This window comes from Pogona vitticeps, chromosome 4 (assembly GCF_051106095.1).
Source record: "Pogona vitticeps strain Pit_001003342236 chromosome 4, PviZW2.1, whole genome shotgun sequence".
NCBI classification, from domain to species: Eukaryota; Metazoa; Chordata; class Lepidosauria; order Squamata; family Agamidae; genus Pogona; species Pogona vitticeps.
In genome coordinates this window covers 103,554,800-103,578,966 of record NC_135786.1, presented here as the reverse complement: position 1 = coordinate 103,578,966, position 24,167 = coordinate 103,554,800, and positions in this window count along the sequence as shown.

Here is a 24,167-nt window from a genome sequence, read left to right as displayed (position 1 = left end):
CTTCAATCCCAATGTCCACCAGCAATGGTGATGTCCTATCTCCTAGTGTCATATATTATTCATTTGTGGCCTTTAATATATTATACCCCAGAGATTAATAGACAAACTTAAAGATCTTGATTTTCCAGATTCTATCTGTCTGTGGATTTTGGATTTTTTAACAAATCATCCACAAAGGGTTAAACTGAATGACTACATCTCTACTGACAAGATACTCAGCACTGGCACTCCACAAGGCTGTGTCCCTAGTCCACTACTGTTCTCCATTTATTCATCGGATTGCACCAATAACCATCCCAGTAATAGGATTATCAAATTTGCAGACGATACTACACTAGTAGGACTTATCTCTGGGGATGATGAGTCTGCGTATCGGGACGAGGTATTACAGCTATCCCGCTGGTGCAAAAAACCCAATCTTTTATTTAACATCCAAAAAACCAAGGAATTCATAGTGGACTATAGGAAAAAAAGAGCAGACATTCAGCCACTGTATATAGATGGAGTTTGTGTGGAACAGGTGGTTGAATGTAAGTTTCTTGGGACTATCATAACAAATGACCTGACTTGGAGTGCAAACACCGCTGCGTTAATCAGGAAGGCACAACAACAACGGTTGTATTTTCTAAGGATTCTTAGAAAGCAACAATTGACTGAGAGTTTGTTAATCACCTTCTATCGGAGTTCGATTGAGAGCATATTATCCTACTGTCTCTGTGTATGGTTCACGAGCTGCACAGTGGCAGAGAAAAAGGCAATTCAAGGGGTGATCAAGACGGCCCAAAACATCATTGGCTGTTCACTCCCCTCTTTGGAAGAATTGTATAAGAACAGATGTAAGAGGAAGATATCTAACATACTGAAAGACTCCTCTCATCCGGGATATCAGCTCTTTAAACTATTACCATCAGGAAGGAGATTCAGGGTATTGAAAGCAAGGACAAGCAGATTCAAGAACAGTTTTTACCCAAGTGCAGTATTGAGTTTAAATGTGGGGCCATAGGTTTTTGGTGGATTTTAATTGCTGAGAGAAAATGGGGTATCTATATTTGGATGGTGAAAGTTGTGTATATTTTAACTTTTTTTTGTAGTGTTGTCCAGTTTTACCTTGGGGAAGAGCACCTCATTTCGTTGCACCCACTTGTGAGTGCAATGACAAATAAATTTCTTATGTCTTATGTCTTATGTCTTAATATGCTAACAGTTACTTTGGACATTTATTGTTTCTTCTGGTCCATTCTCCCCACCCCAACCCCACCTTGGCCATCAGTTTATCTACAACTGATAAACATGATAATGAAATGCTATAACCATCTGAACGTCCTTCTTGAGAAGCAAATTTTTCTTCTTCTTCTTCTTCTTCTTCTTCTTCTTCTTCTTCTTCTTCTTCTTCTTCTTCTCCTTCATTATTATTATTATTATTATTATTATTATTATTATTATTATTATTATTATTATTATTATTATTATTATTATTATTATTATTATTATTATTATTATTATTATTATTATTATTATTATTATTTCATGGCATCAAGTCAATTCTGATTTATGGCAATCCTTTCTAGGGTTTTCTAGGGAGACAGTATTTAGAAATGGTTTACTGTTCCCTTCTTCTGTGGGCATCCTGGGACTGTGCAGCTTCCAGAGGCCACATAAACTGGCTCTTCCCCTAGGAGGCACAGTGGGGAATCAAACTGCCAACCTCTGGCTCTACAACCAGGTGCCTAAACCACTGAGTTACACAGCCAGCTTGGAGCGACAGAGGTTCTTTGATAAAATGATTGTTGGGATCTCAGAATCCAAAGTCTGAGAACCAGTGTTCTAGACAACCCCTCTTACAGTGACCAGCATGTGGGTTTGCTGGATCTGTGCAGGTCCTTCTCCTAAGACAGGTGTGGGATAAAACTCCAACCAGACCAGTTCTGGGAGACCAGCAAACTTTGGGAACATAACCTCAAGCTCATCAGTAGAGCCTCAAAGGCTTCTGTCATTCTGCTTCTTTAAAATTAGAGACTGTTGGAGGTATCTCACAATTCCCTCTAGCAACTCTACTTTTGTGCAATGGAATGTTCTGAATATACCCAAAACACAGAATTTAGAAACCTTTCCAAAAGAATGACTTCTTGCAATAAATAGAATATGTGGCCTTTGTGTAAGGTTTGTTGGAGGGTGTAAAATATGTGAGTTTAGTTTCCTGAAGCTGTCCCATCTTTGAACTTTGCCAAAGATTGTTGCAAGTCCCATAATTAGCATATAATTGTGTTGCATCTCTACTAAGTTGAATAATTATTTTAATGACTGAAGTTAACAGTATGCCCCCTAATTTCTCAACTAAGTACTGTTAAACTCCATGCCATATCCTATCTTCTAAATTTACTGGGGCAAACCTTAATTTTGCCTGTAGATCTTCTGCGCTGCTTGTCAGATGCGTGTACTTCAGAGTCCTTTTATCTTGATTGTTTAATTTTAACAGCTACATTATGACAGGCTTATTGTTCTTTGGGGGAAATAAAGATCACACATTTGGATTATGATTGGAGTTGGCTTATCATGCATCATAATGAAAATATCACTCAAATCCTTAGAAAAACTCATGCACTGCACTCACTTGGAAATGGCCAGGCTTCCTTGGCTGTTTTCAAATGAGGTTATCTTTTTTATTATTTGCAATAGTGGAGGCTGATGGGGCTGCGGTTAGTGGGGTAAAGGATCCCCTTTGAGTCTGAGTCTTAGTCCGGAATTAACAAGAGGAACTGGAGGAGCTGAAACCTATCTCCAAAAGAGACTCAGCACCTTAGGTAACTGCTTTAAAGTTCAGTCTAAAATCCAGAGCAAATACACTGGCCCATTGATATTGGAACCACCAAGCTCTATTGGTTTACAAACTATTATCAGATCATTAAAAGGACGCAGGCAGGTCAGCCATTGTGGGCTTGAATGTATAAATACTCACAGCCATGTCCTTTGGGAAAGGGCCATAAGTCAGAAGAGCAGCTGCCCTGAATGCAGAATTTGTAGAATATGTGGCAGCCTACATACAGGCTACTTCAGATTCTTTCCCCCACCTTTTGACAGTCAGTATTAGAGTGTTAGCAATGGAGTCTCTCAGAAGTGGATAGTTAGGGTGATTTGTTCTGTCAGCTATGTAACCAGGCAGTTGATCAGTAATGAAACTAGTTAACCGGTTAAGCTCAGTAATGTAACCAGTTAATATTTCTATACAATCTGTTTGTTTTTATCTATGAAGAACTGTAAGTAAATGGAACATTTTATTCTGTTTCATTACCAGTGTCTCTGAGTGAAGAACTGAGACTTTAAGTGCCAGTTAAGGTAAACTAAATAAGGGGTGGTCTACTGAGGGAGACTTCTACCTTTGTCTGCTCTGTAGGTGCCTACCTGAACCATTTTATCTGCTGCATGATTAGAAGAAGCTTTAGTCATTTTTATTAAGCCACACTCAATTCCTCACACACTCTGCTCCAAGAATATTATCGGATCATTAAAAGGATGCATGCAGGTCAGCCATTGTGGGCTTGAATGTATGAATATGCAGCTACAATGTTCTTTGAAAGAGGGCTATAAGTCAGTAGAAGAGCACCTGCTCTGAATGCAGAATGTCCCAGCTTCAGTCCCTCCAACTCCTGGCAAGGCTAGGAAAGATACCTGTCTGAAACACAGAGACTCATTACTGTCTCTCAATGTCAACAGTGTTGGGCTAGATAGACCAGTAATCTGACTCAATATAAGACAGCTTGCCATGTCCTTATGTAACATTTGACACAGTGTTTTTCTGCTACTTCTCATCACCTTTGGCAATCCTTGTATTAGGGTTGCATTGTGGGAATTGTGCCAACAAGGGAAATGCACAGAGCCCCTATTAATGATAACAGAAGAAGGGATGGTTTGTCTCATTAACAACATACCCACAGTAAGTTTGTTTATGGAATTGTAGCGCAGTGTAAGAGGGAAGGATCATGCATAATTATTGAAAGGCCCTCTTTGGACAAGTCATCCATGATAATGCATTTTATAAATGCCTATTTTTCTTTATATCTCAGACAAAGAATGTGATCATTTCCAATGTAGTATCCCTGTTGGTCTGTTGCAGCAAAAACAGCAAAGAACTCTAAAGGCTAACAAGTGTTATTTGGCCCAAGTTTTCATGAATGTGGTATCATTCATTCAGGAAGGAATTCGGAAATCCATCCCCAAATGATTGAAATAAAGGAAGACAACTGGCCAGATCCAGACAAATGTGCATTTCTGATGGGCCAATGGCCAGTTGAGTCAACCCTCTGAAGTTGCACTGAGTCAAAATCCCATCTAGACTTGCCTTTTTAAGGACCGCCCTCAACTTGACTTAACTTTGGGCCAGCATTGCATCTATTTCCATAAGTTGGAGGAGGTTTGAACCTGGAGTAGCTGAGCTCCTTTCCTGTCCCGTCCCTTCTCCATATCATTTTTGATTCTTTGGTTTGCAGGATCAGAGACATCTGATTATTTTTTCAGCAGATCTCTGTAGTCAGCCAAAGAAAGAAGACTGTCCCAGCCAAAGGGGATTTCTGCTGACAGAATGTGCTTGTTCTAGTGGTTAAATTAGTTCATGGTCATATTCTTTAAATTAGGTTCACTGTGGTCATTGTATGTGGACTGAATCTATTGAAATAAATGAGACTTAATTTAGTAGTGACTAATGTTTTAGTGGCCTCTGATTTCAATGGCCCTGTTCTAACTCTTGATTAAATCTCATTTTATTTATCTTTCTTTCCTTCCACAACTGAATATTCTGAAGGATAAAAAGAATGAAAAACCCAGACATTTGTATTTTATACAATGCTTTGTACAGAAATGAAGCTGTAAAATAAAACAAAAACACCCATATTACGGGAATAAGCAATATATGTATGCATTGTCTCTTGGGAACAACTTTATTACCAGACATATGGGCAAATATTTAGAGGAAATTGTGTAACTGTGAAATAATCCATCACACATGAAAAAAGCTTTGCAGATTTATTGTAGATTTTGACCTCTGCAAGTTCTTTGATGGATCAGGCAAACTGAATTGGGATACTTCCTACGTACTTAAAAGTTTGGCTGATATTGTTCCTTATTTCAATTTCTACCCATGCTATTTCTCCCCTTCAGACTTTGCAGTTTTTAGGACACATTCCAGCAAGGTGGGGGTGGAGGAAACCAGAGATGATCTGTCAAAAGGGAACATTCATATTTTAACGCAACATTAACATTTTGGTAATTAACATGGCAGTTAATGCTTTTAGCAGATGTAACAACATTAGACTTGTAAATTTTAATTAAAGTTAATGGTTCACGATAGCTGTAGGGATCAGGCATCCTCTCTGGATACTGAAAACATGTCTAATGTGATTAGAAATACTAATTGAAGAAAAAAGGGCTGCAAGAGTAATGACTGTGTTTCTTTATCATCTTGTTTCATCGTTACAACCTTCAGCAATAGCTTCAGAGAGCTTTTTTGGGAGGAGACAGGAGAAAAAACCTGGAGAGTCAAATATTCTCCTTGAAGATTTTAAAAGGGGTCAATGGAAAGGCTAGAGGGTTGTGCTTACAATGCAGTAAAAGAAAATAAAAATAACATATTAAAATTTAATTTGTATAACTTCTTTGCCTTGATGAGCCTCATGAGATCAAAATCCCAGGAAGTTCTGTGAACTGATCTGGGTGCATTTCCAACAACTTCTGTATTTAACTTGGACATAAAAGTCTCAAAGTTCCTGAATTCAAATAGTGGCTGATGGTGGGAATGTCCCTTCCACATGTTTCCACTCCAGTGGAGCGTACCTACAAGGCACTGTCATGGTGAATATTGTAACGCTGAAGCAGTTTAGAGCTGCCATATTGCTTTCTACCCAAACCAGCTGGCAAGCTCAATTTGCATATTATCTGCTAATTATGTAATGAGGTGGGGAAAGATTGAGCAACTTCTCCTGTAGATTTCCCAAGTAGCTATGAACAAGGGTGACCAGACACAAAAGAGAACAGAGCTTCTAAACAGTTAATAGGTGTGTAAAAGAGGAATGTCAGCAATTGTAGCTTGTCATTATGCAGATTACATTTGCTAGAATACCTTCTTCTACATCCTTCTTATTGATACAGGAACCCTCTCCTCTCTTGCATTTGACCTCCTACTTACTCTCATCTCAGTTACAAAGTTTTCAGAATCCTTCAGACCTGCTTTCCTTTTGCATGGAAATTTCATAACAACCGTAGAACTGCAGAGCTGGAAGGGACCCTATGGACTGAGTCCAGCCCCTGTCAAGGAGATGCAGTAGAGAATCAAACTCCCAACCTTGGTCCAGATACCTAAATCATTGAGCTATCCAGCAGTTCTGTTCCATAATGTTCTCTTTTCATAGACTGGCATTTCCTTTTTAGAGTGGTATCTAAATATCGCTCTGATATTAATGCTTATGTGTAATACATGACTGGAGGAAGGGGACACTCCTTGAAATTTTGGGATGAGGCACATCCCTTGATTGGTATATGAACTGCCCATCCTAAACCTACCCTTCTCAGCATAAACTTATGAATGGCTTCCCAGAGGAACATCCCATTAGCTCTATTGTGCTTACTCCTAGAGATGGGCATGAATTAAAAAACGAATCACCAAATTCATTCAAAAAATCATTAATTTGTCAATTTGCATTCGTATGAATCAATGCCCCTGATGAATACAAATCAATGAATTTTGAGTGATTTTTGATCCATCAGTTCATTTGGCTATAAAATGCCGCTTAAAACATCAATATTGCAGGGAAGCTTCCTCTGACTCTTATCTACAAGCCCTCCAGGTTGGGTGAACATTGGTTTTCAGATGTCTGAGTTACATACCCACAAAGAGAATACTGAGGACACAAAAATTACAGAGAAGCTTCTACTGACTCAGCCCTACAATATCTCCAAATTTGGTGAAGTCTGGGTTTCCTCAAGCCAGCTGCTAAAGGGCACTTTCCTGAGGGGACCCACTTTGTGGGTGCTTGGGGGGGTGTTTCATAGGTTTTAAGTCAAAACAAGTTGATAAATCAATTTGTTGATTCATCAGGAAAAAAAATGTAAATTTGTAATTTGCAAATCATTGATCTTGATGAATCATGAATCAAAATGAATCACCACTTTGATTCGTGTCCATCTCTAGTATAGACACATTCAGCATGATCAGACTTCAGCAAATTTACTTCTTTGGACTACATTTGGGATTGTAGGGTATAGGATAGTACCATTTGGCTGCCATCCTGTAAAATATTGTAGCCCTGCAAATTGGGTTGGTGCAGTAGAAGGCATTTTGGGTTTATGTAGCAGAAGGTACAGCACCCAATAATGGGTGGGGGTGTGACAGGCTGAGCTGTGGGTGAAAATAGGCAGAGAGAGGGAGAGGTCGGTAAGCAAGGAAGCAATCATTTTCCCATCAAGCATTCACACATAGCTCCTGAAAGAGGCAGACAAACGTTCATGCAGGCACTCCCTTGCCTCCACCCCGCTGATTCGTTCTGCATTTCAGCTGAGGAGAAGAACGCTCCCAAGAAAGAATGGTTCTTGCTTGTTAATGCTTCTCTCTAATGTTTGGTCCCAGAGCTGTGCAGCTGGCTGGTTCACTTAACATTTACTCACTTATTCTCTCTCCCCTCCCAACTCACAAAGAGACTAGGATTTTAGCTGGAAGGGACTGGAGGCGGAAGTCAGACCAGAGGCCTTGGGAAATGGGCAGGCAGATGTGGGCTGGTTGGGTGTAGCCTGAGGTGAAACAGTCCTTAATTTTGCTCTAATGGTCCAGCCTTTGTTGATAGAGTACACATACATGTCTTGGATAATATTTATCTGAATTCGGTGCAACTTGTTGCTAAGGAGAGATGTACAAGAGTGTAGTGATAGCAAATTTAATTGCAAATGTTTCAATTGTCCTTTTGGAACATAAACTATGAGTCTCCCTTTTGTCCTCAGAGGTATTTGGGAAACAGAATAGGAAGCTGGAGGTACTTTGGTGTGGAATGAGCTCTGTCATTGGAAAGAAAAAAGAAAAGAGTTTAGGATTTTCCTGGGATGAAGAAATAAGATTTGGCATTAAAAGGAGGTGAAAAACTTGGGATTGGAACCAGAAACTTACCTTAAACAGGGATGGATTAATCAATACTAAATGGGTCTCCTTCGGAATATGCCACCTGCACCCCACAAGGCAAGCCTAACTTTTTCCTACCTCAAAAGATAAGACTCCCTATTTTCAGAACCCTGTCCTGCAAAACTGTGGCAATGGCAATTCAGCACTGAATTGGGGCTGAGATGGAATGGGAGGGGGAAGAAGAGGGCTGGAACACACTGGCTGGTATTGTGACCCGAGGAAGGGATGCTGATGGCAGGAAACACCTATTGGCAAAAAGTGATAGGAGAAGTGGTAATAATTTGTACTGTGACATTTTAAAACACCTCTGAACACTTCCAAGGTTAAACTACACACAGCTCAAGATGTTTTTATAAAATGGAAAATGTCCTTAGGACTGGATGGTGCAAAGTTGATTGCAGAAGCAGTGTGAGGAAGGAGGGATGTTTACCATTTTTCTTACAGGCTGTTTTTGTGATCAAAACTACTATATACAAAAACCCCATGCTTCCTTCTACTGGCAGAAAACCAATTAATGGCCCCCAACCCTCCATTCCTACCAACTTAATATTGAACTTCACCCCCACTAAAAAAAAAAGCCAATATGCAAGCACACTGGATTACAATGTTGACCTACAGCACAGAGTTTATGCTCTCTTAGTTCCCTTCATGTCAGAATATGGGTGTAGCAATACTGCTGCTTTTTGGCACTGCTCTCAGATATCTTCACCAGGGTCTGTCAACAAAGGGTTTTCAGGTCTCAGGGATGAAGTCTTAGGGACCTGCTGTGTTTTTCCAACTCTCCAAGTTGAGTGACATATCTCAGCATGACCCGAGAGAAGGTGGCTTTAAAGTCAGGGCACCTATCTTCATAAGTTCTCAATAAGCCTCATGACTTGTGTGTAGGCATCCTTCAGTCTCAAGAGACTATGGTAACATGCTCTGAATAGAGGTCTTGGAACAGCATCTAGTGTGGCTGAGAAGACTAATTTGAAAGTGACAATCCCTAGAAAAATGGAAAAGCCTACAACTATCACTATTAGGAAGAATTGCAACAATCAAAATGAACATTTTGCCAAAGCTACTCTTTTTGTTTCAAACAGTGCCAGTGAAAACAGAGAAGAAATACTTTGACAATCTAAACAAAGTGATATTAAAATATATTTGGCAAAGGAAGAAAGCCAGAATCAAATTAAAAATGCTCCAAGAATCCAAGGAAAATGGAGGATTTGGTTTACCGGACTGGGCCTTATATTACCAATCATCTGTTCTAACTTGGCTGAAAGAATGGATTAGCCTGAAAAACAAAAGACTTATGTATTTAGAAGGACATGATCTTCAGTTGGGTTGACATGCCTTTTTATGGTATCATAAAGCTAAAACTCATAGGTATTTCCAAAACCATTAGAAACTCTTTGTATATAATCTGGGAAAAAATAAAAATGAAAATGTACACAAAAATACCAGGATGGGTTTCACCCATAGAAGCATTTGTTCATCCTAACCTTTTGAATTTTGAAATGTTTTTGACCTATACAGATATCTTAGATATAGATAGGAGTTTAAAGCCAAAACAAGATCATATAGACCAGGGATTAGAAGCATTGTGGTGGTCTATAATGCAAATACAATCAAGATATGAAAGGGACTTAAAATGTATGATTTTTATAAAGATAACTTTTGACCAAATAATGTTAATATCAGATGATAAATTAATTAGGAAAATATATAAATTCCTTTTAAACTGGAAAATGGAGAACGAACAGGTCAAAGAAACGATGGTTCAATGGGCAAAAAATTTTGGATACAATATTGACTTTGAAAAATGGCAAGAGCTGTGGTCTAGAAACTGTAAGATGACAATGGCAACATCTTATAAAGAGAATTTATATAAAATGTTTTATAGATGGCATTTACCTTCCGGCAGATTGGCTAAGATGTATTCTAATAGGTCAAGTAAATGCTGGAAATGTCATAAAAAAACTGGAATCTATTATCACCTCTGGTGGACTTGTGATAAAGCAAAAAAGGTTTGGAACAAAATACATACATGGCTTGTTAAAATAATCAAAAAGTATGTAGATTTTGGGCCAGAGCTCTTTCTGTTAGGTATAATACCAGAAAGTGTTGATAAACAAAATGTATATTTAATACTGCATATTCTAACAGCGGCGAGGATTTTATTTGTACAGTACTGAAAAATTAAGAAACACCTACAGATCAAGAAATAATTAAAAAGATATTGGACTGCGCTGAAATGGATAGATTAACACTGAAAATCAAAGGAAAAGAAGCTACAAAATATTATTAAACATGGGACTTGTTCTATCAATGGTTAGAAGGACGTTGTATAGATTAGGAGCGTAATGTGTATTGTAGTTGTTTTAATTAATGATTATAAGCTGTACCCAGGTGGCATGATGTTAAATCAGCATGAATGGATTTTATATAAAAAAAAAAATAAAAAAAAAGAAAAAAAGAAAGTGACAATCCCTTCCACACTGAAACAAATACAATTTGTCACCTGTTCAGCAACCTGATTTTCCTGGTTTCGGGACTGCCTCTTCGCCTCGGCCTGCTGGACAAGTGTCTCTTCAAATTGGGAGAGGCCATGCTCACCACTTGCCTCCAGGCTGAGTGCTCAGATGTCAAGGTTTCCCATCTGTTGTGGTCCATTCCTAAGGCCTTCAGATCCCACTTGCAGATATCCTTCTATTGCAGCTGTGGTCTCCCTCTGGGATGCTTTCCCATACAGGAGATCTTTTGGAATCCTCATGACTTACTATAAAGTTATTCTTATATGCCTTGTGCTTGCTTTCTCCCTAAGTCTTGTCTTGTCCCTCTCTGTGACAGCATAAGGCCTTGTCCTCTGGTTTCAAGTTTTACCCATGCCAGCTCAGGGAATGGGACACTGCTCACAATCCTGATCAACCGAACGAGGCTCAGAGGCCACTTTGCCCAGAAAGCCTAGGCAAACAGACACTAATTTAAACCAGACTAGCAGCACTTTGAGCTTTCAGTAGATGAATGTTCTTTGTGTGTGTTTGCTTACACTCACATACAGGATATGAGATGGTGTCCATGTCTTCTAGCTATGTACTGTATGTGGGACATACACACATCTCATGTAGGCAGGGTTTGGAGGGAAAATAAGGCCCTCTCCTCCATGTCAGCCACTTCTCCAGCACTCCTAAATTCCCAGCAATGTATTAATCTTACCCTGAATGCTGACCTAATTAATATATTTGGCTCTTGCTCTCCCTCTCCCCAACTTTTTATAGTCTGTATTGATATTTCCATAGCAATTTGTATGTTCAAAGAGTTGCGATGTCAGGATCTCAACTCATTAGCTACTCAGCCACAGGAATTCTCCCCTCCCCCCTTTTTTTCTTTTTTCAGTAATGAATTATGAAAAAAACAAGTGGCACATCTCAAATGCTCAAAGCAACATGAGCAGGAAAACATTTGTGAGCAATCTGCTGACTGAAATAATGTTTGGGTGACAATATTGGTAGGCTGGGGGGGGGGAATAAAGGCTGTCTCATAATGGGGAATTGTTATCTACATTGCCTATGGAGTACCAAACTGGTAGGAGGCCATAAAGGGAGGGAGAATGACAATGGAAGGGGAGTCATCACTAGGACAGTTTTATGGGGATCGCTCCAGCTGTTGTTGCAGGACCATGACCTGAGTTGTAACAATAATGCTAAAGCTGCATTGGGAGCTGGCCTTGCCGTTAGACAGAATGAAGCAGCTATTTTAGTTTCACAGAAAAGCAGCAGACGGTTAGTTATTAATTTATTATTCTTGTGCTTCTACTCCTGGGAGGAGGGAAAGGCACTTGCAATTTTCAGACTCAGGTGCCGAAATAACTTCACTGGCCTTGGGTATACACTATAATTTGGTGGTGGAGGCATCATTTGCCACTGTGCTTTAGGCAGCAAAATGTCTTTGGCTAAGCTTGGTAGCACCATGTCTAAGGTGTAAGCAACAATGACAATAAGCTCTGACATTTCCACTGTATCTCTCCTTAATGTGGCAAAATTTTGAGTAGCAAGATTTCCAGATTCTAATGCTGTTAATTCACAAGGAACTGAACATTATATTATTGAATAGCATTAGATGTTGTTGTCTTGTCCAAATTGAGAGGACCATAGGAACATGCCTTAAACTGTGTCAGATGACTGATAGATTGTTTGTACCGGAGAAAACCTTATTTTATTTTATTTTATTTTATTTTATTTTATTTGTCTTATTTCCTCCAAGGAGAGGACACTGTGTAAAAAAAATTAAATTACAAACACAATAAATTATACATTTAAAACAAATTAAACTATAATAGTAATTAAAATACACTGAATGATTAAAAACTTTAAAATTTTTAAAAACAAACTTATCCAACTAAAAACCAGCATCCAAGGATGGTTATTGAAAGCTTGCCTGAAAACCTAGGTCTTCAACTGTTGATGGAAGGATAAAAGGAAGGGGGCATCTAACCTCTCAGTGGATCGCATTCCACAGCCTGGGAGCAACCCCAGAGGCCTTGGAGTTACCCTCTGGTATTCCTCAGATAGCCATGCCTCCTACCTCATGAAGGTTTCCCAGATTCTTTATGGGATGTTTCCTGTTTTGAAAAGTTGAAAGGCCTTGATGCTTACAGTAAGAGCTTTAATGTAATATACATATGCTGGCATATATTTCTTTGGTGCCCTAGAATGTGGCTCCTGAGAACTCCTCTAAAATTTGGTTCCGCCTGTGAACTAAAAGAGGGTTCTTCCAATTGATCTACAGTGACTGGGCAAATTCTCTACAAGATTTTGGCAGGTGCCCATCTAGAGTTACCTAGAGATGTGAGGGATCAGTTGTGGTGGCCACATGAAAAATGCACACATCCTGCTCATTGAATAGCTGTGTAAAACAGAGAATCACAGCAGATGTAGTTTCCATCACAATTAATACCTGCTGAAATTCCTTCTTTTATGCAGCTATTTAAAGCTTTTTGGGGGGACAGGGGAGGTCCCTGGTAGGAGATCCCTTTGTATCAATAGAGTAGCTGCAGTGGTATTTTTTGTAGACATTTAAACCCACTTTCATTTCTCTATTCTCTGGAGGGATAAGCCAAACAGAGGCTGAGCTTTAAGTAAAAATAGTTACTAAAATTTATTTAGAAAATATATGGATAGGACAATCTGATTCCTAATCCAGATAGCTGAACGTGCACTTGACTGGAGCATATGGTCTGAGGAAAGGAAAGGGGACCCTAATCTTACCTTCAGAAGAGGCTGAGAAGAGAGAAAAGATTCACAGAGAAATAGAAAATGGAAGATCTTTTTCTTATCCGTGGGGAAATAGGAAGGTGGAGAAACAGCCAATGAAACGGACCGACACAAGCTACTCTACCCACAACTGGGTAGATTGGAACTTTATGACAAATAGGAACAAAGAGACGAATCTTCCAACCAAAGGAAGAACAGGCCTGCCTCAACGCAGCCACTCCAGGTTGGATCTAGGACTTTTTATCTGTTAAGTTGGTGTTTTGAGGTGTAACCCCCTATAGGTTGTTTTGTTCAGCCCAGTAAATAGAGGAATCCTTAAGAAGCAGCTGTGATTGTCAAATTTCAGTTTAGGAAGAGGGAGGGAGAGATAGACAGAAAGGAGCATCTATCCCTAATCCTTGCCATAGTCAAAATGCTAGTACAGCACAAACCTATAAGACCCTTAACAGTTCAGGACCTCTCCAGTCTCTTTCTTTAAGATCATCTACCCATTCTTCCCAGGTGTCACTGTTGTGGGTGGACACTCCAAGGGAGGCCCGGAAAATGACCCCCCAGGAACTAGGCCTTTTTGGTGGTGTCCGCAACCCTTTGGAACATGTTGCCTCTGAATGTACGCCAGGCTCTCTCCCTCTTGACCTTCAGGGAGTGTCCTAAAGCTGAGCTTTTCAAAGAGGCCTTTAAGAACATCCTGAGGATTTTCCTGTTAACATGATTTGTTTGCTTTTGGGGAGAGAGAGAGAGAGAGAGAGAGAGAGAGGAGTTTAAATTTACTGTAAACCACTCAGGTCTGGGATGTACTGGGATTTTTCCAGGAAAAACAGCATAGAAGCTTTATGCAAATACTTGGTGTAGATATGACACACCTGTTTCCATTATTGCAAAGAAACTGAAGTAGCACCAGGAAAAAAGGGTAGGTTACAATTTCATATGTGAGTTTTCTCCTTAGAGATGCACACATTAGAGAGAAAACCACAGTAAAGGGATAATATGAAGCAGAAAAAGAATATTTGTAGGAAACAGTTAAACCTACAAGGACCTTACCATTCTCCTACTCAGTCCTAACTGCTCTTAAAGCTACTTCAATATAACAAGGAGTTATGTTGTGGGAATTTTATATGTATCTCCTAAGATCAATAGGTCTCAACTTCTGGCCCTGAAGCTAAGGTTTTGGGATCTGTTTTACAAGTCTCAGGTTTTGGACACAGGATGTTCCTAACCCGGGGACCTTAGGTTTTGGGGTTCATTCTCAAAGCATAATATGACATTTAGACAAGCTCAGAAGCACCTTTATCATCTTTATCTTGCCCAGCCTAAAGCTGTTGCTGAAATAGACATCTTAGTCTTTACATTCATTATATAATCTCTGCATTGCCCATATCTATCATACACACATCACTCAGCAGCTGTCATTGAAAGGTCCCTTCCCAGAGACTTAACCGGTCCCAGTCCCTTAGGTCTCAGGCTCCCACCCTACGTTTCTGAGGGTATGGGATGCGGCTGATCTGACAAACCTATCTTCACATCTAATTCAGCATTTGAATTCTTGCAGGAAAACTGTAGTTGGCCAACTAGGATGGAAGGCCATGTGCGTTGCGTGTGTGGGATATATTGTATAAGCATAAATGTGTGAATGATTGGCATGATGTACCACCTAGAGCTTGGAATTGCTGCTGCTGCTGATTTGACTACAACTCCCAGATTCTCTTAGCTAGCATGACTGAGGACCATGCTGGCTGGAGGACTTTGGGAACTGCAGACCAAAGAAGCAACCTGTTACAGGGCAAGGTAAAATTAGGAATGTTATGCAGCTCCTTCACTGCTCAAAAGGGAAAAGGCATGTAACGTTTCTGCAAGAATATTACCACAAGGGAAGGAGAAACCTGATCATCTTTGTTGACATTCTTGTAAAGGAATAAACAATCTGACACAACTGTCCTATTTTGGGTTCGTTTTTATTCAATATATTCCAAAGAGTTCCATTTCCATATGGAAAATTCATTTGGATTTTACTCACTGTAGCCAAAAGGACTAATGCAGGTACAGTGTACAGAAATGTGGCTAAGTTAATTGAGTATACCATATGTTGGCAACCAGTCCAACTGTAAATAAGGCAACATCAGACTGCATTTGCTTCAGTAGCCTCCTCATTAAAGGAATCAAGTATATAGTTTTGCTTAATGCCACGGGCGAGGAGATGTTGTTGCGGATTTAGCTAAGCTTTCTTCATGCTGTGTCATCTCATAAAATGCAAATTCCTTCATAGAAATATGCCTGGCCTGGTGAGGACAGTAAGTAGTGACATTTAAAACCTCCATTTTACTATTGTAAGAAGTCCTTTTGATATGAAAACATCTTACAATTGCTGATTTTTGAAGATGGGATTGTATGTTTAAATGGGCACTGTCAGATACAGCAAGTGATGTGAGCTTTTTTTAAAAAAAAATTGTAACCATAGAAATGATCTAAATGTCAATGCAAACTGGTTTTGCTCAGACTCCTTTCAAACAAGTAATTGTTTGCATTTCAGGGACAAAGGCAGTCTATCTTGGCATACTTCACAACGTGACATGGTTAACACATTCTCCCTCTCAGACAACTGCAAAAGTGTATGTATATATACATATACCATTTGTATTTTAAAAGGGGATGGATGAAGTCTACTGCTACAGTTCACTCTGGGTATTAATTATTTTAAATTATCATCATCTCTGAGCAATCCAGTCCAAGTCTGGGAAAATGGCTCCTTTAGAAACACACTGAGGATTAATGCAGGATTACGTGTACAATATGATCTTCTCTATGCTAGGAGTACTTCTGTCTATTGAATTTCTCCTGCGCAGATGGAGTGAAACATTTCTTCAGTTTCCTTTTGAGGAATGGATCAACATTTATGAACTTGCTAACTGAGAGTGGAAAAAACCTTCAGGCTCAAAGAATTCCAATGTGGGAGAAAGAAAAAAGGTCAGTTTCCTCCATCTCTATATGAGCTCGTCTCCAGCAAAGTTTACTTAGCTATAGCATTGCTATAGAACTGCTTCCCGCCCCCCACCCCGCCAACTCACTCCCTGATGATCAGGGCATAGGATGTTGAGACTTCAGCTGCTCCTCGGCACTGTCCCTGTGCCTTGTTACTTCAAATGGGAAGATTCTCATTTAGGAATAGGCTCAAGGTTTCACATCGCTGATCACACCATGGAAGTTACATGGTTAGTCATATGGAGGATATAAGTGCTGACTTTGCTATTCTGCCACACACCTGCTACCTAATCAGTCAAGCAAAATGGGCATTGGTGCCTTTGAGATTAAACTGTTTGTATCTGAGGCTTGAAATGTAATGTCATAATAAGTCTGGCTAGCAAGGGCAGGCATTGGGAATCCAAAGCAAATGTGCCAAGATTGAGGAGGAAAGCTCTCCTTCTCTTAAGTTTTAGCAAACGTTCGTTGCTTTTACCTTTACAGTGGGAATTACCCACCCACCAAAAAAACCAACAAAAACAAAACCTGGAGCTGCTTATGTAGTTGATTTTCCCCCTATAATTATTATTATTTCCTTGCTGTGGTTATCTATAGCATATCTATAGCATATAAATATAATTTCTCAAGGAAATATGATTCTCTTAAATGTTATTTTAGAAAAAAATGGGAAAAGAGGTTCCGGAAGGAGAATTTATTGCCTGTCACAGAGTGGTTGGATGTAACACTACCTGTTTACAGCTGCTGCATTTAATTTCAGAATAGTCATGATGATGACACCCAACCTCTGAAAGAAGAGGAACATCAAAAAAAGAAAAAATATATTTTCAGCTTCCTTTTAATTTGTCTACTCAATGTGCGAGAATCTACCTTCTTTGGAAACTGAATATGTCCATGCAGGATATCCAGTCTTCATTCCCAGTTGTATCTGTTTTGATATCTGATGACCTAGTGGGACTATGTTTAAATTGATCTTGCACTGAACCATGAGTAGGATGAACTGAAGAGCTTAATTCTAATTATGTTTGTTCCAAGTTTAAGTTGTTTCTAGACCTTTGTCTCTTCTCCCTGCCTGCTGTTGATCTTGACAGCTAAGTCAACATAACAGTAGCAGAACATTCCTAAACTCACACAGGCAGGTACATCTGTATAGGAGGGCAACTGGCGAAGTTTTCCCCAATGATAATCCCCAGAATGGAGTATGCATGGGAAATGTTGCAAACAGCCTTAAATCTGCTGCTCCCAAAGCCTGCTGCTTTTCCAACACTTTCTAAAGCATTTTGAGACTTCTGCGTTATTCTGAACTGTGGGTGAGACTGAAAACAGCAGAGTCTTGTGTTGCTATGAGTAATGAGAGATTGTTGTTTCTAGGTAAATATTAGTATGTGTGTATAACACATACCCCAGCCATTTCATATAGCTGATAAGCAGTAATCCTCCATCTTTAAAGCAACAAATACTATAACAAGGACAAAAAAATAGCTATTATGCAAAATAAGTAATAATATTTGCTAGTCATTATGTGAGATCAATGAAAGGAGCACTGCTATCCTTTTGTTACCTCAAAAGGCAGCTTGTTAGAGACAATGCAGTTATTGTTATATGTTACAGTACTTCCAAGACCTGATATCCAGCACTGCAGCTATGCTTGTCTGAAACTGGAAGGAGGACAGAGAAAACCAAGCATTGCTGAGGGAAAGAAGGTACCCTGACCCCCAATGTCTCTGCCTTTGGCTGCTCTGACTTGGCAGGGCTCACCGTGAAGCAGCAGCTCCACTCCCACTGGATTGCTCCACAAGAAATGGAGCTGTGAGCCAGACAGAGAGGGGTTGAGATCTGCTAGCAACTCACTTCATGACAAAGGTTTTTTAGCCAAACCACTGCTTCTCACCTCCGTTTGCAACCTGGTGATGATTGATGGTAGTACTGGCCAGCCATAGCCAGATGTTCTTAGATTAAGACCAGAACTTCTGGGAAGTACAGTGAATGCTCCAAAGGCTTATATAAATATTAAATATAATGCTATGACTATTACAGCTTCCACTGTGCATAGTCAAGGCATTTCAGAGTAGCCCTTGCAAACGTACCCACCCACAATCTATATTCTTCTTGATTTGTCTCTCTGATACAGTGCCTTCCAATCTTGGGTCCCCAGATGTTCTTAGACAACAACTCACAGAAATCCTGGCCAGCACAGCTAGTGGCAAAGGCTTCTGGGAGTTTTAGTTCAAAAATATCTTGGCGTCCAAGGTTATCTTCACATCTCTCAGTTTCCTGGGGCAGAAAGGAGAGGGAACAGATGGAGAAGATGTGTATGTTAAAGACCATCTAACCACTCAATGATAGAATCCCAACTGTAACAGTTGAAAAAAAGACAATTCATTCATTGTATTGGTGCTTCCAAACGGATGGTTTGCTCAGCAATAACAGCAGATTTGATTATCTGTAATTTGACTTCTTCTCTAAACTTGTGTTCAGTCTGATATTCACATGACAATGTAAACTGCATCACTTTCCGATTTTTGTTGATGCTTCTCACAACTGACAGATTTATTTTTGGATATTCTTTTTCATCCATTTGAATTAGTGGTCTTACAACCTGAAATGTATGTTTGAGTACCAAGCAAATGGCATTGGATCAGTCTGAAGGGGATAAACAGTGCAAAGCAAGGAAAATCTGCAGGCAACATGTTTCTAAGCAGTGCTACCAAGTCAGGTAGCAGATGGGCCCCAGGAAAGATGTGAGGCAGTTTACAAGGGGTAAAACAAGATTTCAGAAAGTCAGGATGCTCTGGCTTTTAAATTAGTAGAAAAAAATGACATAACTGGAAATTCCATTCTCACTAAGTCTCCACTGTTTCCTATGTGTTTAGTTATAAAATTTATAGCAATTGCAGAAGGCCCTGACATGCCCAATGGTTTACTATTGTGAGTAGAGATGGGGGAATTCATATTTGTATACGAATATCCCCACACAGGTGGAAATAACTAGAGTCCAGTCCCATGGGGCGGATTGTCCACTCATGATTTTGCTGCTGCCGCCAGCTCCACAGAGCCTTCCTATCACGCCATTACCTGCAATGGGTTAGCCACTCTGCGACCTAGCAGAGAGGCTTGTCATCCCGCCTCCTGCCAGGAGTGGGTAATCGATTGTGGACAACAGCATGATAGGAAGGCTCTGCAGACCCAGTGGCAAAATTGTGAGTGGACAGTCCGGACCCATGGGGTCAAACCATCGTTATTTCCACCAGTGCAGGGATATTTGTATTCATATGCAAATACTCCATCTCTAATTGTGAGCTATCCTTATAGAAATAGCTCAACTAGGCAATTAAGACCCAAAAGATTCTATGTCAAACCCTCTTTCATAAAACTGTGCTTTATATTGGAGAAGGAAACTGTTAGAACTAGACTTCTGAGGTTGTCCAATACAACCACTGTACTGGACTCTCCTCTGTTGCTACAGGGGGTGTTGTAACAAATGGCTGCACTTAAAAATTTATTGCTAAACCAACGCTTACGGCAATTGCTTTTGCTGGTGACCTTTGTAACAGAAGCAATCATATAAGCAAGCAGTAGATATGTAGATTAAAAGCATAGTACTCAAATGCAAACTTAAAATACAAATAAACTGACATTGGTCCATTCAAATGATTCTGCAGTATAAATAAAATACAGTCCTCCCCATAAGAACTGGTACAGCTCTTTGATATATTCCTTTTTGTCTAATCTTCTAGGCAGGGATGACAAAATGTAGATTGTACTGTACCAAATCACATATGGGTTTTTCTCCACCAGGAAATAAAGAGACACACAATCTAATGGGCCTTCCTATTCTCTGTCCAAGGAACACAAAAGTGCTGTCAAAAAAAGAACAGCTGACGTCCTCTAGGCCAGAGTAACCGCTCAGACAAAAATGCCCAGCTTGCCAGTCCCAGGGCAGGCATAGTGAGCTGCTAGTAGAGCTAGGAGCCCATGTGCTCAGGAGGCTCTAATTGAAACTAAGGACTGCTTGTATGCAGTGCCTTTTAAGAAATCTGTACAATACGTTAAATGTATTTGGAGTGCTAGTGAAATTCTCTCAAGCTGGGCTTAGAGGCAAACTTTGGGGGCTATTAAAAGACACTGTCAAAGAAAAGGCAAGGTCCCATTGGTTTTAAGTGGTATTTAAATAGTTTTAAGGCTTAGCTGCTTTTAAACTTAGTGCTGCAAGATCTTTGCACTCTCTTATTTTGCTGCTGGTTTTACTTTGGTTTTATGGGCTGTTCAGTTTTTATGCCTTGCTGCTGGTTTTATCGTATGCTGTTTTTATCATTGTTTGTTGTTTTGTACTTTATTTTTTAAAAAAACACTGGCCTGTACGCCACCAAGAGATTTCCCTTTATTGGGTGGTCCAAAACTGTAATAAATATACAAATGGTATAATGCAGTAGCTTTATTACCATGGTTACTTTTATGGTTGGTGTCTTTTAGTATTCCATAATGACTTGGGTAATGCATTCGCTATTTGGATTTATACTTACATTTTAAACTTTTATGGAAGCCAGCTTGTGAGGGCATCTGCCCTAAGAGGCAGCGTGTAAATATTTAAACAAATAAACGATACATTTCCAAATTCTTCCTTAGCTTGAACAAAAAGAGATCCAGGAGTAGAACTATTCACTAGGAGACACAACTGGCCAAGTTGATTTTTTTTGTCAGCCAGAGGCCATGAGGCGATGCCGGCAGCCAAGGACAAAAGCAAGAATCTTGGAACATCAGAATCTGCACTCTTCCAAGTCAGATCTTTAGCCCACCAGTCTCAGAACTTTCTGTACTGACCAGGAAAACCTATACACCACAGTTTCGGGGAAAGGCACTCTGTCCCACCTGAAGACCACAATTGACCTTGGGATCTTTGCCTCTGTTAACTCAGCTGTTCCTTTCTTCCAAAATTATACTGAAACTCTAACAATATTAAGTATAGTAATAACTCTGCCAGTGTCAAAGTGGGCTGTCATGCCAAAGCTCTGTTTTGAAAACCAGGAACTGGACTGGTGACAGATGATTTTGGCACTCAGAGGAAGTGCGGATTTCTCTCTCAGGCTACTCTGAGGAACAGGCACAAATCATCCATAAAAGGGGAAGAGGAGAAAAATGTGGTGCACTCACCCATCCTGAAAGGAAAGTGCATAGGGCCAGGAGGTGTTGCTGTTTATTTTCCTATGACTCACCAAAAGATCCCACTCCCTATATTGGTGTCCAATACATGCTGGTGCCCTGGGGCAAAGTCAGTGGCTCTACCCTAGCTACAGCCTTGCTGGCTGATTTGGGAGACCTTGTGGGTGTGGGGAGGACCAAAGGAATGGAAAGCTCAGCCATCTCCCCATTCTGCAGGACTCCTAAAGCAACCAGTCCATTCTCTGAAAGTCTTCAAAGCAGGACTTTGGAACAGACAGAACACTTGGGGAGTAACAGAGCTATGAGTCTACTTAATAAGGTAAACTAAAAGTTTCTGTGGCAATTGGCATGTTGGTTTCTATTGTTTCTTTCTTTAGCCTCTGCCTCCTCTGAAATATTGCCCAAGTCACAGGATTGTCCCAGAGGATGAGAAAGTGTCATGTTTCAGGGCCTCAGATTGGCTGGGTGGGAATCAATGTTCTTTCTCCCTCTTCACAAGATATGTAAGTTGCTATTCCGCAAAGGAAAAACTATAGAACAAAAATCCAGAGGAAAACAGCTGAGGTAAAATATATGTACATGTTAGACACCCATATCAATGGATTAAATATTAGCCAATGTTTTTGAAATCATTACCAAGTGTCATCATTAAGTTGTTATCCACTGTTATTTTCCTTCCCAAATACCAGACCTATCTTTTCAGAACAAGACTGAAAAATAAAGTCTGCTATTTTCTAAATTACCACATGTTGTTTCTCTGGTATTTCCTTTATTCACGTTGCTGTTTACAAAATCAAGCTTCAAAAGAAATGAATATGAAACAGGGGTTATAAATCATTACTAGGTGTGAAATGCAACCAAACATCGCTGTCACTTTATCTTAGAGCCTTGGATGAATGTTTTATCATGTACTCTCTATATTCTAACCCATATTTCTGAAGAAGTGGACAATGTTCCACAAAAGCTTACATTAAAATAGAGCAGTTATTCTTGAAGGTACTACAATTTTTTTGTTCTTGTTTGTTTTGTGTTTCTTGTTAAACTTATTGCATATGTTGCTTTTGTTACTGGTTCATTTTAAATGGGAACATTAACATTAATTGATCATTTTGTGACTCATTTAACTGATCTGCAATTGTGCATTTTATACAGTCAGCTGCCTTGGAAAGGCTGCAGTCTTGAAAGGCAACTAAAATACATTAAATGAATAAATTAAATTAAAGGGCACACGTGGGCACCTTGTATGCAATTACTTTCAGAGTAATTACTCATTTAATTGTGGAGCTACGGACTATAACCTACGGGATGTGACTCAACAAACCCAAGTTTTCAGCACGTGCTGCACAGGTACTTGTGACAAACCCAGACCTACTGGGATCTATCACACAGTTACTAAGCTGCCACCAACCATTCCCTATAATAAGTCACACAGACCAGGGATGGATTTTTAAACAATAAAAGAATAAGGTTTATTTTAAATACAAACAGGGTAAATAAAACAATCAGGTGAATAAAATAAAGTAACGTGGCTTATTCTCACACACACAAGCATACAGTTTGGTTCACCTAGAACCTTTAACTTAAAGCACAGACCCTGAACCCATCAGTTCTGGCTAACCCACAGACACCTGAACTTATCAGGTTGGTACTCTGACACACAGTAGTACCCTGTCAGACACCCAGACTCCCACAACAGCTTCTTCTTCCCCAGCTGCTGCTTCGTCCCAACCCAGTGTCTCACAGTCTGTCTCAGCATCTCCTCTTCACCACACAGGCATCACATATTTATACAGTACAGCCCCTCCTCCTGATGTCCCGCCTTCCACTCCCCATAGGATGGAACTTTCCCTCCAAACCCATGACAGACAGGTAACATCAGTGCTGTTATGTAACACCTCCCCTCTTTAAAAGTTGTTTTGTAGGGGGAAAGCTAAAAGTGCTTTTCACCAAAAAACAACCTGCATAAAATACACAACACCAATTATACCTACCATATTATACTTACTTACATTCTAAGTTAAACATTTCAAATAGGCATTTAAACATTTACCATATACATTACATCAATTTACCTTTATTAATACAAACCAATTTAAAACCAGGTACATTTTAACTTTTTGTTTTCATTATATACATATAGTCCATGTTCTTTCGCCGTCTTCAGTCTTCAGGTCTTCTTGATAAGGCGTCAGCAACACAGTTCACTGACCCTCTGACCACCTTCACTTCAAAGTCATAGTCCTGTAAGTTCAAAGCCCACCTCATAAGTTTGCTATTGTGGGTTTTCATTGTCTTTAACCATTGCAATGGTGAATGGTCAGTACACAGAACAAAATGTCTTCCCCAGATGTAAGGCTTGGATCGCGTAGACTATGGCCAAACACTCCTTCTCCACGGTTGCCAAATGTCTCTCACCTTTTTGAAGTTTCCTACTCAGGTAGGACACTGGATGCTGGTCACCATTCTCATCCTCCTGGCACAGAACTGCTCCTACCCCGCTGTTAGACGCATCGGTGTAGATGATGAACTCCCGGTCGAAGTCTGGAGCACGCAGGACAGGATAGTTGATTAACGCCTTCTTCAACCTCTGGAACGCCGCCTCACAGTCGCTGGTCCACGGGATG